Here is an 18,528-nt window from a genome sequence, read left to right on the forward strand (position 1 = left end):
CCTCATCGCACTGTGTATCGTCAAAGGTGAAAGCAAACGTTATCTCAGTGCAAAACAAAATGAAAATAAAGGCATCTGAAGTTATCTGACTAGGAACGTTCCGAGCAGGCCTATCAATGAAAGCCAACGAACTTGAATCGATTCAGTAGCTTTCCCGGTATAACAGCACGTCATACCACCTGTTAACCGTGTTCAGCAGAAAAATGATATCTTTATTTATAATTGCAAAATATGTTTTTTTCAAAATTTCCATCGATGCAATTGCCTTTATGGAAATCGCACCAGTTATTACACATTTGAATGTTTTTTTCCTCTCTTCTAAGGGTCTCGCTAAAACTAAAACACGTCTGTTGTGAACCGCCTTTGATCCCATTGCACTCTTTAATGTCATGGGTAAAGCCAAAATCAATCTTAGTTTAAAACAAACTCCGAGCTCCGTGTCGGGTTCTCAAACACTCATGGCTTCCTGTACATCATGAGTTTTACCGTTCATGATAACCCATGGATTCTCGATTGGGATAGCAGATACACACATGTTCATCCAACCTGGCCCTCTCCGTGACAAGGTTGAAAGTTCCCATCGGATCATTCCATATCAACGAAGCTGACGTGGCTCCGTGGTAACTTTGCTGTCTCGTTTACCGACAGACACTGGTACGCTGGTTCGAGACCCAGCAAGTGTAGTACTTTTTATTTTCCAGAATTAAATTTTAGAAATTCCCATTGGTTACTATAAGAGGAAACTCGTAAGTACGGAGGGTGGGCGGTTCTCTCACGGTGCAGTCGGTAGCGTGCTTGGATGCAAATGAGATGCCCAAAGCGCCACCAACCATGGCAACGCAAAGTCACGAGTTCGAATCCCGGATGAGGCACGTCAGTCCATCACGACAACGACCGGGCCCTTGAATCGGGACCCGGATGCCACGAGAACGAATCTGGGCTCTCCTGGGTCCTAGCAAATTACCTTTTGCATAAAAATACGGTATACTTTAGAAAGTTTACATTAAATGATCGATTTAAAACGAACATATTGCTGGTCATTAGAATAAAGTCTGCGTCGTCAATAATATTTCCTTTCTCTTCAGTTAAAAGTCCTTAGATTGGTGCCACAGATCTTGTACTTGAATTGAGCTACAGCTAACTCCGTATGTTCTGCATTTCATCAAAATGTGCTATCTTCTAGGTGGGATTATCAGAGAGAACATTTTTATTTATTATTTTTTTCTACAAAAGCCTCTATTGCTTTCACAAGGACACATTTTGTCTTTTCATGCCCCTCCTTTCCATTCTTGCACCCTTGCTTCTTAAGACTGTTCATGTGTTCATACAGTACCCGGGGCAAGTTCGCAGTCGACATTCGAAAGAGTAAAGACTACTCAATACTAAAATCGCCCAGGTGCGAACAGCTGTGGGCCTCATCGCACTGTGTATCGTCAAAGGTGAAAGCAAACGTTATCTCAGTGCAAAACAAAATGAAAATAAAGGCATCTGAAGTTATCTGACTAGGAACGTTCCGAGCAGGCCTATCAATGAAAGCCAACGAACTTGAATCGATTCAGTAGCTTTCCCGGTATAACAGCACGTCATACCACCTGTTAACCGTGTTCAGCAGAAAAATGATATCTTTATTTATAATTGCAAAATATAATTTATTCAAAATTTCCATCGATGCAATTGCCTTTATGGAAATCGCACCAGTTATTACACATTTGAATGTTTTTTTTTCCTCTCTTCTAAGGGTCTCGCTAAAACTAAAACACGTCTGTTGTGAACCGCCTTTGATCCCATTGCACTCTTTAATGTCATGGGTAAAGCCAAAATCAATCTTAGTTTAAAACAAACTCCGAGCTCCGTGTCGGGTTCTCAAACACTCATGGCTTCCTGTACATCATGAGTTTTACCGTTCATGATAACCCATGGATTCTCGATTGGGATAGCAGATACACACATGTTCATCCAACCTGGCCCTCTCCGTGACAAGGTTGAAAGTTCCCATCGGATCATTCCATATCAATGAAGCTGACGTGGCTCCGTGGTAACTTTGCTGTCTCGTTTACCGACAGACACTGGTACGCTGGTTCGAGACCCAGCAAGTGTAGTACTTTTTATTTTCCAGAATTAAATTTTAGAAATTCCCATTGGTTACTATAAGAGGAAACTCGTAAGTACGGAGGGTGGGCGGGTCTGTCACGGTGCAGTCGGTAGCGTGCTTGGATGCAAATGAGATGCCCAAAGCGCCACCAACCATGGCAACGCAAAGTCACGAGTTCGAATCCCGGATGAGGCACGTCAGTCCATCACGACAACGACCGGGCCCTTGAATCGGGACCCGGATGCCACGAGAACGAATCTGGGCTCTCCTGGGTCCTAGCAAATTACCTTTTGCATAAAAATACGGTATACTTTAGAAAGTTTACATTAAATGATCGATTTAAAACGAACATATTGCTGGTCATTAGAATAAAGACTGCGTCGTCAATAATATTTCCTTTCTCTTCAGTTAAAAGTCCTTAGATTGGTGCCACAGATCTTGTACTTGTATTGAGATACATCTAACTCCGTATGTTCTGCATTTCATCAAAATGTGCTGTCTTCTAGGTGGGATTATCAGAGAGAACATTTTTATTTCTTTTTTTTTCTACAAAAGCCTCTATTGCTTTTCACAAGGACACATTTTGTCTTTTCATGCCCCTCCTTTCCATTCTTGCACCCTTGCTTCTTAAGACTGTTCATGTGTTCATACAGTACCCGGGGCAAGTTCGCAGTCGACATTCGAAAGAGTAAAGACTACTCAATACTAAAATCGCCCAGGTGCGAACAGCTGTGGGCCTCATCGCACTGTGTATCGTCAAAGGTGAAAGCAAACGTTATCTCAGTGCAAAACAAAATGAAAATAAAGGCATCTGAAGTTATCTGACTAGGAACGTTCCGAGCAGGCCTATCAATGAAAGCCAACGAACTTGAATCGATTCAGTAGCTTTCCCGGTATAACAGCACGTCATACCACCTGTTAACCGTGTTCAGCAGAAAAATGATATCTTTATTTATAATTGCAAAATATGTTTTATTCAAAATTTCCATCGATGCAATTGCCTTTATGGAAATCGCACCAGTTATTACACATTTGAATGTTTTTTTCCTCTCTTCTAAGGGTCTCGCTAAAACTAAAACACGTCTGTTGTGAACCGCCTTTGATCCCATTGCACTCTTTAATGTCATGGGTAAAGCCAAAATCAATCTTAGTTTAAAACAAACTCCGAGCTCCGTGTCGGGTTCTCAAACACTCATGGCTTCCTGTACATCATGAGTTTTACCGTTCATGATAACCCATGGATTCTCGATTGGGATAGCAGATACACACATGTTCATCCAACCTGGCCCTCTCCGTGACAAGGTTGAAAGTTCCCATCGGATCATTCCATATCAACGAAGCTGACGTGGCTCCGTCACTTTGCTGTCTCGTTTACCGACAGACACTGGTACGCTGGTTCGAGACCCAGCAAGTGTAGTACTTTTTATTTTCCAGAATTAAATTTTAGAAATTCCCATTGGTTACTATAAGAGGAAACTCGTAAGTACGGAGGGTGGGCGGGTCTGTCACGGTGCAGTCGGTAGCGTGCTTGGATGCAAATGAGATGCCCAAAGCGCCACCAACCATGGCAACGCAAAGTCACGAGTTCGAATCCCGGATGAGGCACGTCAGTCCATCACGACAACGACCGGGCCCTTGAATCGGGACCCGGATGCCACGAGAACGAATCTGGGCTCTCCTGGGTCCTAGCAAATTACCTTTTGCATAAAAATACGGTATACTTTAGAAAGTTTACATTAAATGATCGATTTAAAACGAACATATTGCTGGTCATTAGAATAAAGTCTGCGTCGTCAATAATATTTCCTTTCTCTTCAGTTAAAAGTCCTTAGATTGGTGCCACAGATCTTGTACTTGAATTGAGCTACAGCTAACTCCGTATGTTCTGCATTTCATCAAAATGTGCTATCTTCTAGGTGGGATTATCAGAGAGAACATTTTTATTTATTATTTTTTTCTACAAAAGCCTCTATTGCTTTCACAAGGACACATTTTGTCTTTTCATGCCCCTCCTTTCCATTCTTGCACCCTTGCTTCTTAAGACTGTTCATGTGTTCATACAGTACCCGGGGCAAGTTCGCAGTCGACATTCGAAAGAGTAAAGACTACTCAATACTAAAATCGCCCAGGTGCGAACAGCTGTGGGCCTCATCGCACTGTGTATCGTCAAAGGTGAAAGCAAACGTTATCTCAGTGCAAAACAAAATGAAAATAAAGGCATCTGAAGTTATCTGACTAGGAACGTTCCGAGCAGGCCTATCAATGAAAGCCAACGAACTTGAATCGATTCAGTAGCTTTCCCGGTATAACAGCACGTCATACCACCTGTTAACCGTGTTCAGCAGAAAAATGATATCTTTATTTATAATTGCAAAATATGTTTTATTCAAAATTTCCATCGATGCAATTGCCTTTATGGAAATCGCACCAGTTATTACACATTTGAATGTTTTTTTTCCTCTCTTCTAAGGGTCTCGCTAAAACTAAAACACGTCTGTTGTGAACCGCCTTTGATCCCATTGCACTCTTTAATGTCATGGGTAAAGCCAAAATCAATCTTAGTTTAAAACAAACTCCGAGCTCCGTGTTGGGTTCTCAAACACTCATGGCTTCCTGTACATCATGAGTTTTACCGTTCATGATAACCCATGGATTCTCGATTGGGATAGCAGATACACACATGTTCATCCAACCTGGCCCTCTCCGTGACAAGGTTGAAAGTTCCCATCGGATCATTCCATATCAATGAAGCTGACGTGGCTCCGTGGTAACTTTGCTGTCTCGTTTACCGACAGACACTGGTACGCTGGTTCGAGACCCAGCAAGTGTAGTACTTTTTATTTTCCAGAATTAAATTTTAGAAATTCCCATTGGTTACTATAAGAGGAAACTCGTAAGTACAGAGGGTGGGCGGTTCTCTCACGGTGCAGTCGGTAGCGTGCTTGGATGCAAATGAGATGCCCAAAGCGCCACCAACCATGGCAACGCAAAGTCACGAGTTCGAATTCCGGATGAGGCACGTCAGTCCATCACGACAACGACCAGGCTCTTGAATCGGGACCCGGATGCCACGAGAACGAATCTGGGCTCTCCTGGGTCCTAGCAAATTACCTTTTGCATAAAAATACGGTATACTTTAGAAAGTTTACATTAAATGATCGATTTAAAACGAACATATTGCTGGTCATTAGAATAAAGACTGCGTCGTCAATAATATTTCCTTTCTCTTCAGTTAAAAGTCCTTAGATTGGTGCCACAGATCTTGTACTTGAATTGAGCTACAGCTAACTCCGTATGTTCTGCATTTCATCAAAATGTGCTATCTTCTAGGTGGGATTATCAGAGAGAACATTTTTATTTATTATTTTTTTCTACAAAAGCCTCTATTGCTTTCACAAGGACACATTTTGTCTTTTCATGCCCCTCCTTTCCATTCTTGCACCCTTGCTTCTTAAGACTGTTCATGTGTTCATACAGTACCCGGGGCAAGTTCGCAGTCGACATTCGAAAGAGTAAAGACTACTCAATACTAAAATCGCCCAGGTGCGAACAGCTGTGGGCCTCATCGCACTGTGTATCGTCAAAGGTGAAAGCAAACGTTATCTCAGTGCAAAACAAAATGAAAATAAAGGCATCTGAAGTTATCTGACTAGGAACGTTCCGAGCAGGCCTATCAATGAAAGCCAACGAACTTGAATCGATTCAGTAGCTTTCCCGGTATAACAGCACGTCATACCACCTGTTAACCGTGTTCAGCAGAAAAATGATATCTTTATTTATAATTGCAAAATATGTTTTATTCAAAATTTCCATCGATGCAATTGCCTTTATGGAAATCGCACCAGTTATTACACATTTGAATGTTTTTTTTCCTCTCTTCTAAGGGTCTCGCTAAAACTAAAACACGTCTGTTGTGAACCGCCTTTGATCCCATTGCACTCTTTAATGTCATGGGTAAAGCCAAAATCAATCTTAGTTTAAAACAAACTCCGAGCTCCGTGTTGGGTTCTCAAACACTCATGGCTTCCTGTACATCATGAGTTTTACCGTTCATGATAACCCATGGATTCTCGATTGGGATAGCAGATACACACATGTTCATCCAACCTGGCCCTCTCCGTGACAAGGTTGAAAGTTCCCATCGGATCATTCCATATCAATGAAGCTGACGTGGCTCCGTGGTAACTTTGCTGTCTCGTTTACCGACAGACACTGGTACGCTGGTTCGAGACCCAGCAAGTGTAGTACTTTTTATTTTCCAGAATTAAATTTTAGAAATTCCCATTGGTTACTATAAGAGGAAACTCGTAAGTACGGAGGGTGGGCGGTTCTCTCACGGTGCAGTCGGTAGCGTGCTTGGATGCAAATGAGATGCCCAAAGCGCCACCAACCATGGCAACGCAAAGTCACGAGTTCGAATTCCGGATGAGGCACGTCAGTCCATCACGACAACGACCAGGCTCTTGAATCGGGACCCGGATGCCACGAGAACGAATCTGGGCTCTCCTGGGTCCTAGCAAATTACCTTTTGCATAAAAATACGGTATACTTTAGAAAGTTTACATTAAATGATCGATTTAAAACGAACATATTGCTGGTCATTAGAATAAAGACTGCGTCGTCAATAATATTTCCTTTCTCTTCAGTTAAAAGTCCTTAGATTGGTGCCACAGATCTTGTACTTGTATTGAGATACATCTAACTCCGTATGTTCTGCATTTCATCAAAATGTGCTATCTTCTAGGTGGGATTATCAGAGAGAACATTTTTATTTATTTTTTTTTTTCTACAAAAGCCTCTATTGCTTTTCACAAGGACACATTTTGTCTTTTCATGCCCCTCCTTTCCATTCTTGCACCCTTGCTTTTTAAGACTGTTCATGTGTTCATACAGTACCCGGGGCAAGTTCGCAGTCGACATTCGAAAGAGTAAAGACTACTCAATACTAAAATCGCCCAGGTGCGAACAGCTGTGGGCCTCATCGCACTGTGTATCGTCAAAGGTGAAAGCAAACGTTATCTCAGTGCAAAACAAAATGAAAATAAAGGCATCTGAAGTTATCTGACTAGGAACGTTCAGAGCAGGCCTATCAATGAAAGCCAACGAACTTGAATCGATTCAGTAGCTTTCCCGGTATAACAGCACGTCATACCACCTGTTAACCGTGTTCAGCAGAAAAATGATATCTTTATTTATAATTGCAAAATATGTTTTTTTCAAAATTTCCATCGATGCAATTGCCTTTATGGAAATCGCACCAGTTATTACACATTTGAATGTTTTTTTCCTCTCTTCTAAGGGTCTCGCTAAAACTAAAACACGTCTGTTGTGAACCGCCTTTGATCCCATTGCACTCTTTAATGTCATGGGTAAAGCCAAAATCAATCTTAGTTTAAAACAAACTCCGAGCTCCGTGTTGGGTTCTCAAACACTCATGGCTTCCTGTACATCATGAGTTTTACCGTTCATGATAACCCATGGATTCTCGATTGGGATAGCAGATACACACATGTTCATCCAACCTGGCCCTCTCCGTGACAAGGTTGAAAGTTCCCATCGGATCATTCCATATCAACGAAGCTGACGTGGCTCCGTGGTAACTTTGCTGTCTCGTTTACCGACAGACACTGGTACGCTGGTTCGAGACCCAGCAAGTGTAGTACTTTTTATTTTCCAGAATTAAATTTTAGAAATTCCCATTGGTTACTATAAGAGGAAACTCGTAAGTACGGAGGGTGGGCGGGTCTCTCACGGTGCAGTCGGTAGCGTGCTTGGATGCAAATGAGATGCCCAAAGCGCCACCAACCATGGCAACGCAAAGTCACGAGTTCGAATCCCGGATGAGGCACGTCAGTCCATCACGACAACGACCGGGCCCTTGAATCGGGACCCGGATGCCACGAGAACGAATCTGGGCTCTCCTGGGTCCTAGCAAATTACCTTTTGCATAAAAATACGGTATACTTTAGAAAGTTTACATTAAATGATCGATTTAAAACGAACATATTGCTGGTCATTAGAATAAAGACTGCGTCGTCAATAATATTTCCTTTCTCTTCAGTTAAAAGTCCTTAGATTGGTGCCACAGATCTTGTACTTGAATTGAGCTACAGCTAACTCCGTATGTTCTGCATTTCATCAAAATGTGCTATCTTCTAGGTGGGATTATCAGAGAGAACATTTTTATTTATTATTTTTTTCTACAAAAGCCTCTATTGCTTTCACAAGGACACATTTTGTCTTTTCATGCCCCTCCTTTCCATTCTTGCACCCTTGCTTCTTAAGACTGTTCATGTGTTCATACAGTACCCGGGGCAAGTTCGCAGTCGACATTCGAAAGAGTAAAGACTACTCAATACTAAAATCGCCCAGGTGCGAACAGCTGTGGGCCTCATCGCACTGTGTATCGTCAAAGGTGAAAGCAAACGTTATCTCAGTGCAAAACAAAATGAAAATAAAGGCATCTGAAGTTATCTGACTAGGAACGTTCCGAGCAGGCCTATCAATGAAAGCCAACGAACTTGAATCGATTCAGTAGCTTTCCCGGTATAACAGCACGTCATACCACCTGTTAACCGTGTTCAGCAGAAAAATGATATCTTTATTTATAATTGCAAAATATGTTTTATTCAAAATTTCCATCGATGCAATTGCCTTTATGGAAATCGCACCAGTTATTACACATTTGAATGTTTTTTTTCCTCTCTTCTAAGGGTCTCGCTAAAACTAAAACACGTCTGTTGTGAACCGCCTTTGATCCCATTGCACTCTTTAATGTCATGGGTAAAGCCAAAATCAATCTTAGTTTAAAACAAACTCCGAGCTCCGTGTTGGGTTCTCAAACACTCATGGCTTCCTGTACATCATGAGTTTTACCGTTCATGATAACCCATGGATTCTCGATTGGGATAGCAGATACACACATGTTCATCCAACCTGGCCCTCTCCGTGACAAGGTTGAAAGTTCCCATCGGATCATTCCATATCAATGAAGCTGACGTGGCTCCGTGGTAACTTTGCTGTCTCGTTTACCGACAGACACTGGTACGCTGGTTCGAGACCCAGCAAGTGTAGTACTTTTTATTTTCCAGAATTAAATTTTAGAAATTCCCATTGGTTACTATAAGAGGAAACTCGTAAGTACGGAGGGTGGGCGGTTCTCTCACGGTGCAGTCGGTAGCGTGCTTGGATGCAAATGAGATGCCCAAAGCGCCACCAACCATGGCAACGCAAAGTCACGAGTTCGAATTCCGGATGAGGCACGTCAGTCCATCACGACAACGACCAGGCTCTTGAATCGGGACCCGGATGCCACGAGAACGAATCTGGGCTCTCCTGGGTCCTAGCAAATTACCTTTTGCATAAAAATACGGTATACTTTAGAAAGTTTACATTAAATGATCGATTTAAAACGAACATATTGCTGGTCATTAGAATAAAGACTGCGTCGTCAATAATATTTCCTTTCTCTTCAGTTAAAAGTCCTTAGATTGGTGCCACAGATCTTGTACTTGTATTGAGATACATCTAACTCCGTATGTTCTGCATTTCATCAAAATGTGCTATCTTCTAGGTGGGATTATCAGAGAGAACATTTTTATTTATTTTTTTTTTTCTACAAAAGCCTCTATTGCTTTTCACAAGGACACATTTTGTCTTTTCATGCCCCTCCTTTCCATTCTTGCACCCTTGCTTTTTAAGACTGTTCATGTGTTCATACAGTACCCGGGGCAAGTTCGCAGTCGACATTCGAAAGAGTAAAGACTACTCAATACTAAAATCGCCCAGGTGCGAACAGCTGTGGGCCTCATCGCACTGTGTATCGTCAAAGGTGAAAGCAAACGTTATCTCAGTGCAAAACAAAATGAAAATAAAGGCATCTGAAGTTATCTGACTAGGAACGTTCAGAGCAGGCCTATCAATGAAAGCCAACGAACTTGAATCGATTCAGTAGCTTTCCCGGTATAACAGCACGTCATACCACCTGTTAACCGTGTTCAGCAGAAAAATGATATCTTTATTTATAATTGCAAAATATGTTTTTTTCAAAATTTCCATCGATGCAATTGCCTTTATGGAAATCGCACCAGTTATTACACATTTGAATGTTTTTTTCCTCTCTTCTAAGGGTCTCGCTAAAACTAAAACACGTCTGTTGTGAACCGCCTTTGATCCCATTGCACTCTTTAATGTCATGGGTAAAGCCAAAATCAATCTTAGTTTAAAACAAACTCCGAGCTCCGTGTTGGGTTCTCAAACACTCATGGCTTCCTGTACATCATGAGTTTTACCGTTCATGATAACCCATGGATTCTCGATTGGGATAGCAGATACACACATGTTCATCCAACCTGGCCCTCTCCGTGACAAGGTTGAAAGTTCCCATCGGATCATTCCATATCAACGAAGCTGACGTGGCTCCGTGGTAACTTTGCTGTCTCGTTTACCGACAGACACTGGTACGCTGGTTCGAGACCCAGCAAGTGTAGTACTTTTTATTTTCCAGAATTAAATTTTAGAAATTCCCATTGGTTACTATAAGAGGAAACTCGTAAGTACGGAGGGTGGGCGGGTCTCTCACGGTGCAGTCGGTAGCGTGCTTGGATGCAAATGAGATGCCCAAAGCGCCACCAACCATGGCAACGCAAAGTCACGAGTTCGAATCCCGGATGAGGCACGTCAGTCCATCACGACAACGACCGGGCCCTTGAATCGGGACCCGGATGCCACGAGAACGAATCTGGGCTCTCCTGGGTCCTAGCAAATTACCTTTTGCATAAAAATACGGTATACTTTAGAAAGTTTACATTAAATGATCGATTTAAAACGAACATATTGCTGGTCATTAGAATAAAGACTGCGTCGTCAATAATATTTCCTTTCTCTTCAGTTAAAAGTCCTTAGATTGGTGCCACAGATCTTGTACTTGAATTGAGCTACAGCTAACTCCGTATGTTCTGCATTTCATCAAAATGTGCTATCTTCTAGGTGGGATTATCAGAGAGAACATTTTTATTTATTATTTTTTTCTACAAAAGCCTCTATTGCTTTCACAAGGACACATTTTGTCTTTTCATGCCCCTCCTTTCCATTCTTGCACCCTTGCTTCTTAAGACTGTTCATGTGTTCATACAGTACCCGGGGCAAGTTCGCAGTCGACATTCGAAAGAGTAAAGACTACTCAATACTAAAATCGCCCAGGTGCGAACAGCTGTGGGCCTCATCGCACTGTGTATCGTCAAAGGTGAAAGCAAACGTTATCTCAGTGCAAAACAAAATGAAAATAAAGGCATCTGAAGTTATCTGACTAGGAACGTTCCGAGCAGGCCTATCAATGAAAGCCAACGAACTTGAATCGATTCAGTAGCTTTCCCGGTATAACAGCACGTCATACCACCTGTTAACCGTGTTCAGCAGAAAAATGATATCTTTATTTATAATTGCAAAATATGTTTTATTCAAAATTTCCATCGATGCAATTGCCTTTATGGAAATCGCACCAGTTATTACACATTTGAATGTTTTTTTTCCTCTCTTCTAAGGGTCTCGCTAAAACTAAAACACGTCTGTTGTGAACCGCCTTTGATCCCATTGCACTCTTTAATGTCATGGGTAAAGCCAAAATCAATCTTAGTTTAAAACAAACTCCGAGCTCCGTGTTGGGTTCTCAAACACTCATGGCTTCCTGTACATCATGAGTTTTACCGTTCATGATAACCCATGGATTCTCGATTGGGATAGCAGATACACACATGTTCATCCAACCTGGCCCTCTCCGTGACAAGGTTGAAAGTTCCCATCGGATCATTCCATATCAATGAAGCTGACGTGGCTCCGTGGTAACTTTGCTGTCTCGTTTACCGACAGACACTGGTACGCTGGTTCGAGACCCAGCAAGTGTAGTACTTTTTATTTTCCAGAATTAAATTTTAGAAATTCCCATTGGTTACTATAAGAGGAAACTCGTAAGTACGGAGGGTGGGCGGTTCTCTCACGGTGCAGTCGGTAGCGTGCTTGGATGCAAATGAGATGCCCAAAGCGCCACCAACCATGGCAACGCAAAGTCACGAGTTCGAATTCCGGATGAGGCACGTCAGTCCATCACGACAACGACCAGGCTCTTGAATCGGGACCCGGATGCCACGAGAACGAATCTGGGCTCTCCTGGGTCCTAGCAAATTACCTTTTGCATAAAAATACGGTATACTTTAGAAAGTTTACATTAAATGATCGATTTAAAACGAACATATTGCTGGTCATTAGAATAAAGACTGCGTCGTCAATAATATTTCCTTTCTCTTCAGTTAAAAGTCCTTAGATTGGTGCCACAGATCTTGTACTTGTATTGAGATACATCTAACTCCGTATGTTCTGCATTTCATCAAAATGTGCTATCTTCTAGGTGGGATTATCAGAGAGAACATTTTTATTTATTTTTTTTTTTCTACAAAAGCCTCTATTGCTTTTCACAAGGACACATTTTGTCTTTTCATGCCCCTCCTTTCCATTCTTGCACCCTTGCTTCTTAAGACTGTTCATGTGTTCATACAGTACCCGGGGCAAGTTCGCAGTCGACATTCGAAAGAGTAAAGACTACTCAATACTAAAATCGCCCAGGTGCGAACAGCTGTGGGCCTCATCGCACTGTGTATCGTCAAAGGTGAAAGCAAACGTTATCTCAGTGCAAAACAAAATGAAAATAAAGGCATCTGAAGTTATCTGACTAGGAACGTTCAGAGCAGGCCTATCAATGAAAGCCAACGAACTTGAATCGATTCAGTAGCTTTCCCGGTATAACAGCACGTCATACCACCTGTTAACCGTGTTCAGCAGAAAAATGATATCTTTATTTATAATTGCAAAATATGTTTTTTTCAAAATTTCCATCGATGCAATTGCCTTTATGGAAATCGCACCAGTTATTACACATTTGAATGTTTTTTCCTCTCTTCTAAGGGTCTCGCTAAAACTAAAACACGTCTGTTGTGAACCGCCTTTGATCCCATTGCACTCTTTAATGTCATGGGTAAAGCCAAAATCAATCTTAGTTTAAAACAAACTCCGAGCTCCGTGTTGGGTTCTCAAACACTCATGGCTTCCTGTACATCATGAGTTTTACCGTTCATGATAACCCATGGATTCTCGATTGGGATAGCAGATACACACATGTTCATCCAACCTGGCCCTCTCCGTGACAAGGTTGAAAGTTCCCATCGGATCATTCCATATCAACGAAGCTGACGTGGCTCCGTGGTAACTTTGCTGTCTCGTTTACCGACAGACACTGGTACGCTGGTTCGAGACCCAGCAAGTGTAGTACTTTTTATTTTCCAGAATTAAATTTTAGAAATTCCCATTGGTTACTATAAGAGGAAACTCGTAAGTACGGAGGGTGGGCGGGTCTCTCACGGTGCAGTCGGTAGCGTGCTTGGATGCAAATGAGATGCCCAAAGCGCCACCAACCATGGCAACGCAAAGTCACGAGTTCGAATTCCGGATGAGGCACGTCAGTCCATCACGACAACGACCAGGCTCTTGAATCGGGACCCGGATGCCACGAGAACGAATCTGGGCTCTCCTGGGTCCTAGCAAATTACCTTTTGCATAAAAATACGGTATACTTTAGAAAGTTTACATTAAATGATCGATTTAAAACGAACATATTGCTGGTCATTAGAATAAAGACTGCGTCGTCAATAATATTTCCTTTCTCTTCAGTTAAAAGTCCTTAGATTGGTGCCACAGATCTTGTACTTGTATTGAGATACATCTAACTCCGTATGTTCTGCATTTCATCAAAATGTGCTATCTTCTAGGTGGGATTATCAGAGAGAACATTTTTATTTATTTTTTTTTTTCTACAAAAGCCTCTATTGCTTTTCACAAGGACACATTTTGTCTTTTCATGCCCCTCCTTTCCATTCTTGCACCCTTGCTTCTTAAGACTGTTCATGTGTTCATACAGTACCCGGGGCAAGTTCGCAGTCGACATTCGAAAGAGTAAAGACTACTCAATACTAAAATCGCCCAGGTGCGAACAGCTGTGGGCCTCATCGCACTGTGTATCGTCAAAGGTGAAAGCAAACGTTATCTCAGTGCAAAACAAAATGAAAATAAAGGCATCTGAAGTTATCTGACTAGGAACGTTCAGAGCAGGCCTATCAATGAAAGCCAACGAACTTGAATCGATTCAGTAGCTTTCCCGGTATAACAGCACGTCATACCACCTGTTAACCGTGTTCAGCAGAAAAATGATATCTTTATTTATAATTGCAAAATATGTTTTTTTCAAAATTTCCATCGATGCAATTGCCTTTATGGAAATCGCACCAGTTATTACACATTTGAATGTTTTTTTCCTCTCTTTTAAGGGTCTCGCTAAAACTAAAACACGTCTGTTGTGAACCGCCTTTGATCCCATTGCACTCTTTAATGTCATGGGTAAAGCCAAAATCAATCTTAGTTTAAAACAAACTCCGAGCTCCGTGTTGGGTTCTCAAACACTCATGGCTTCCTGTACATCATGAGTTTTACCGTTCATGATAACCCATGGATTCTCGATTGGGATAGCAGATACACACATGTTCATCCAACCTGGCCCTCTCCCTGACAAGGTTGAAAGTTCCCATCGGATCATTCCATATCAACGAAGCTGACGTGGCTCCGTGGTAACTTTGCTGTCTCGTTTACCGACAGACACTGGTACGCTGGTTCGAGACCCAGCAAGTGTAGTACTTTTTATTTTCCAGAATTAAATTTTAGAAATTCCCATTGGTTACTATAAGAGGAAACTCGTAAGTACGGAGGGTGGGCGGGTCTCTCACGGTGCAGTCGGTAGCGTGCTTGGATGCAAATGAGATGCCCAAAGCGCCACCAACCATGGCAACGCAAAGTCACGAGTTCGAATCCCGGATGAGGCACGTCAGTCCATCACGACAACGACCGGGCCCTTGAATCGGGACCCGGATGCCACGAGAACGAATCTGGGCTCTCCTGGGTCCTAGCAAATTACCTTTTGCATAAAAATACGGTATACTTTAGAAAGTTTACATTAAATGATCGATTTAAAACGAACATATTGCTGGTCATTAGAATAAAGACTGCGTCGTCAATAATATTTCCTTTCTCTTCAGTTAAAAGTCCTTAGATTGGTGCCACAGATCTTGTACTTGTATTGAGCTACAGCTAACTCCGTATGTTCTGCATTTCATCAAAATGTGCTATCTTCTAGGTGGGATTATCAGAGAGAACATTTTTATTTATTATTTTTTTTCTACAAAAGCCTCTATTGCATTTCACAAGGACACATTTTGTCTTTTCATGCCCCTCCTTTCCATTCTTGCACCCTTGCTTCTTAAGACTGTTCATGTGTTCATACAGTACCCGGGGCAAGTTCGCAGTCGACATTCGAAAGAGTAAAGACTACTCAATACTAAAATCGCCCAGGTGCGAACAGCTGTGGGCCTCATCGCACTGTGTATCGTCAAAGGTGAAAGCAAACGTTATCTCAGTGCAAAACAAAATGAAAATAAAGGCATCTGAAGTTATCTGACTAGGAACGTTCCGAGCAGGCCTATCAATGAAAGCCAACGAACTTGAATCGATTCAGTAGCTTTCCCGGTATAACAGCACGTCATACCACCTGTTAACCGTGTTCAGCAGAAAAATGATATCTTTATTTATAATTGCAAAATATGTTTTTTTCAAAATTTCCATCGATGCAATTGCCTTTATGGAAATCGCACCAGTTATTACACATTTGAATGTTTTTTTTCCTCTCTTCTAAGGGTCTCGCTAAAACTAAAACACGTCTGTTGTGAACCGCCTTTGATCCCATTGCACTCTTTAATGTCATGGGTAAAGCCAAAATCAATCTTAGTTTAAAACAAACTCCGAGCTCCGTGTCGGGTTCTCAAACACTCATGGCTTCCTGTACATCATGAGTTTTACCGTTCATGATAACCCATGGATTCTCGATTGGGATAGCAGATACACACATGTTCATCCAACCTGGCCCTCTCCGTGACAAGGTTGAAAGTTCCCATCGGATCATTCCATATCAACGAAGCTGACGTGGCTCCGTGGTAACTTTGCTGTCTCGTTTACCGACAGACACTGGTACGCTGGTTCGAGACCCAGCAAGTGTAGTACTTTTTATTTTCCAGAATTAAATTTTAGAAATTCCCATTGGTTACTATAAGAGGAAACTCGTAAGTACGGAGGGTGGGCGGTTCTCTCACGGTGCAGTCGGTAGCGTGCTTGGATGCAAATGAGATGCCCAAAGCGCCACCAACCATGGCAACGCAAAGTCACGAGTTCGAATCCCGGATGAGGCACGTCAGTCCATCACGACAACGACCGGGCCCTTGAATCGGGACCCGGATGCCACGAGAACGAATCTGGGCTCTCCTGGGTCCTAGCAAATTACCTTTTGCATAAAAATACGGTATACTTTAGAAAGTTTACATTAAATGATCGATTTAAAACGAACATATTGCTGGTCATTAGAATAAAGACTGCGTCGTCAATAATATTTCCTTTCTCTTCAGTTAAAAGTCCTTAGATTGGTGCCACAGATCTTGTACTTGTATTGAGCTACATCTAACTCCGTATGTTCTGCATTTCATCAAAATGTGCTATCTTCTAGGTGGGATTATCAGAGAGAACATTTTTATTTATTATTTTTTTCTACAAAAGCCTCTATTGCTTTTCACAAGGACACATTTTGTCTTTTCATGCCCCTCCTTTCCATTCTTGCACCCTTGCTTCTTAAGACTGTTCATGTGTTCATACAGTACCCGGGGCAAGTTCGCAGTCGACATTCGAAAGAGTAAAGACTACTCAATACTAAAATCGCCCAGGTGCGAACAGCTGTGGGCCTCATCGCACTGTGTATCGTCAAAGGTGAAAGCAAACGTTATCTCAGTGCAAAACAAAATGAAAATAAAGGCATCTGAAGTTATCTGACTAGGAACGTTCAGAGCAGGCCTATCAATGAAAGCCAACGAACTTGAATCGATTCAGTAGCTTTCCCGGTATAACAGCACGTCATACCACCTGTTAACCGTGTTCAGCAGAAAAATGATATCTTTATTTATAATTGCAAAATATGTTTTTTTCAAAATTTCCATCGATGCAATTGCCTTTATGGAAATCGCACCAGTTATTACACATTTGAATGTTTTTTTTCCTCTCTTCTAAGGGTCTCGCTAAAACTAAAACACGTCTGTTGTGAACCGCCTTTGATCCCATTGCACTCTTTAATGTCATGGGTAAAGCCAAAATCAATCTTAGTTTAAAACAAACTCCGAGCTCCGTGTCGGGTTCTCAAACACTCATGGCTTCCTGTACATCATGAGTTTTACCGTTCATGATAACCCATGGATTCTCGATTGGGATAGCAGATACACACATGTTCATCCAACCTGGCCCTCTCCGTGACAAGGTTGAAAGTTCCCATCGGATCATTCCATATCAACGAAGCTGACGTGGCTCCGTGGTAACTTTGCTGTCTCGTTTACCGACAGACACTGGTACGCTGGTTCGAGACCCAGCAAGTGTAGTACTTTTTATTTTCCAGAATTAAATTTTAGAAATTCCCATTGGTTACTATAAGAGGAAACTCGTAAGTACGGAGGGTGGGCGGGTCTCTCACGGTGCAGTCGGTAGCGTGCTTGGATGCAAATGAGATGCCCAAAGCGCCACCAACCATGGCAACGCAAAGTCACGAGTTCGAATCCCGGATGAGGCACGTCAGTCCATCACGACAACGACCGGGCCCTTGAATCGGGACCCGGATGCCACGAGAACGAATCTGGGCTCTCCTGGGTCCTAGCAAATTACCTTTTGCATAAAAATACGGTATACTTTAGAAAGTTTACATTAAATGATCGATTTAAAACGAACATATTGCTGGTCATTAGAATAAAGACTGCGTCGTCAATAATATTTCCTTTCTCTTCAGTTAAAAGTCCTTAGATTGGTGCCACAGATCTTGTACTTGTATTGAGCTACATCTAACTCCGTATGTTCTGCATTTCATCAAAATGTGCTATCTTCTAGGTGGGATTATCAGAGAGAACATTTTTATTTATTATTTTTTTCTACAAAAGCCTCTATTGCTTTTCACAAGGACACATTTTGTCTTTTCATGCCCCTCCTTTCCATTCTTGCACCCTTGCTTCTTAAGACTGTTCATGTGTTCATACAGTACCCGGGGCAAGTTCGCAGTCGACATTCGAAAGAGTAAAGACTACTCAATACTAAAATCGCCCAGGTGCGAACAGCTGTGGGCCTCATCGCACTGTGTATCGTCAAAGGTGAAAGCAAACGTTATCTCAGTGCAAAACAAAATGAAAATAAAGGCATCTGGAGTTATCTGACTAGGAACGTTCCGAGCAGGCCTATCAATGAAAGCCAACGAACTTGAATCGATT

Source organism: Lingula anatina, chromosome 8 (genome assembly GCF_051362555.1).
Source record: "Lingula anatina isolate TDL-2025a chromosome 8, LinAna3.0, whole genome shotgun sequence".
Lineage (NCBI taxonomy): Eukaryota > Metazoa > Brachiopoda > Lingulata > Lingulida > Lingulidae > Lingula > Lingula anatina.